At 23.9% G+C, this 2481-nt stretch overlaps 1 pseudogene; it reads left to right on the forward strand.

The window, feature by feature from the left end:
• Positions 1-294, forward strand: part of LOC108857878 (protein EXPORTIN 1B-like) — a 6619-nt pseudogene extending 6325 nt beyond the window's left edge.
• Positions 295-2481: the final 2187 nt, after the last annotated feature.

Genomic DNA, 2481 nt, shown 5'->3' on the forward strand with positions numbered 1-2481 from the left:
TTTGTTAGAATGAAATTTTAAATTTATGAGGTTAATATGTTAAGTTGTTTATTTGAAAAGTGTACTGAGGATTCATTTCTATAATTATATGGTAGTTAAAAGTAAAGACTGGAATTGAGAAATTGATATCTTTTTGGTTATGCGGTTTCTAAAAATTAGGCATACATTAAGCTAAATTACTTAAAATATCAAAAAAATTAAAATATTTTCTTGAGATAATGAAAATTGTTGGTGTCGAAAATGATATGTTATTTATAGGTACATGGTTTTAAATGTTTCGTTGATGCATTTTGAGTACCATGTTCTGTCCCCAAATATTATGATAATATAGTATTCACTAACATCAAAATATTCGGAACATAGACTTTATATTACTATATACCTTTTCTCAATTTATTATACCGTGATTCCAATACAGTATAATATAATATTAGTCATGGTTGGTTTATATAAAGAAAAATATAATTTAGGTAGATACAAATAATATAATCCCTAGTGTCAGTTGTAAAAGAAAAAAAATAACCCTAATGTCAATACGACATGAAGGTATGTAATGTATAACAAAAAATCCTTAAATCTGTTTATCATAACTCAAGATAGGAAAATAATAAATAACTTACAAAACTGGCTCTAAATTACATATATAGCTATCTTAAGATGAAACCACAAAAAAATCCATCGTTAGTTAACATTCAGTAAATGGATATCCAATAATAATTAGTAAATATATAGAGATAATGTTAATGGCACAAGATGTAAATATTATGATGAAGTAAGGGTAAGGGCGATTTCCCAAATGTACTTCGGTTTTAATATGTTAGATATTGTTAACCGAAGAATAGGGAAAATAAATTAAAATGTATGAAAAAAACTAAACTGCTAAGAGTTATAATATGTGGAATGAAAACTGTTGAATAATTTTTTAAAAATTGGAAATTTTTTGGGGATGGTGAAATACATATTAGATTGATTAAAATGTTCTTATAGTATTTAATTTATTATAAGAAAAAAAATCATAATTAAACTAATTACTACAAAATGTGAAAATAACTAAAATTTGTTATAAATGTTATATAGTATTGATTTTTATATGTTACCATATAATTATAGTATAATTTAATTGATTATAATATTTTACATTTAAAATTTACTATCAATGTTTATAAACATAATGCTACATATGTTAGTGAATACGCCATCAAGCTTGTTGAGTAATTTATTAAACTATTGAATCTATACAATTGAGGTTGAAAAACCTAAAACAAATACGTGGATTTGTTTGGTTGAATAAATTTAACTAGTTGAAAGTTGAAAAAATGGAATCCACAAATGATAATTTCTCTATTTTTTAATACATCCTAATTTTTACATATCAAATATTTTATGGAATAAGTTTTTTGTAATAAAAATATTTATCGCAAATTCATCATTTCATAATCTATAAATAGAGACTTGCTTTATCTGATTTTAAATATAAAAAATATTTTTTATTAAATAATTATGTGGAAAATAAAAATGATGTGAATAATAATATGTAAAAGGAAAGTGTTGAATAAAAAAACATTGTAATGGTCTAAGCTCATCATTCACCAAAATGAGTGTATAGTGGTGACACAATTTGTGAAAGAACTTTGTGAGTTGAGAAGGTACCTTGTTAATTTAAGAAACAATATACAAAATTTTTTTGTACGGTCCAAAATATTTATGCTCATGTATATTTACTAGTTTAACCACAAATATGGTGTCTCTTCTATTTACAACATTTCATCCAAGCTCAGTTGAATATGTTTTCTCTCTTCTTTAAGATAACAAAGATCTATATGTTAAAGTATCTGTTGCTAAATTTGAGGGAGGAGAGACAGCGAATTCTTTTGGTTCCTGGAGGCATTCATATAAGCAAAGTTTCAAACAGTGTCTCTTTGTAGAGCTTCTTAATAGAGAAAGAAGTGTGTGCTTTATTTCTTTGTTAGCTTGGATGATTTGGTTTAATAGTATCAATGAAATTTTTACATGAGCTCAAACCATAATCAAATGCCATAACAAATAAAAGTTCAGAGGAATTTATTTAAGTACTAATTTAATATTACTTTCAAATTTATCACTAAATGATGATAATTTAATAAATACGATAACTGTATGATTAAAATGACTAAACTAACACTCTTAATCTTTTATAAAATTTTAATAATCATTTTATAAAATTTATAAGTTAACTTCACTCCTTAATACTAAATACTAAACATTAATCACTAAATCCTATACTCAAATGTTAAAATATTTTGGTTTAATGTATTTTTAAAAATGATAGTCAACTTATAATATTTCAATTAGTTTCTCTTAAAGTTTTTTACTTTATTTGTTATAGATAAAGTTGTATAGGTTAGTACATACAAGTAATATATTGTTATGAATACATTAGAAAGCTTCACATTGACCATGTCTGCTTTCACATTGCAATCATGCTAAATACCTTAAGAACAA

This window comes from Raphanus sativus, chromosome 5, assembly GCF_000801105.2.
Source record: "Raphanus sativus cultivar WK10039 chromosome 5, ASM80110v3, whole genome shotgun sequence".
In the NCBI taxonomy this organism is placed as follows: Eukaryota; Viridiplantae; Streptophyta; class Magnoliopsida; order Brassicales; family Brassicaceae; genus Raphanus; species Raphanus sativus.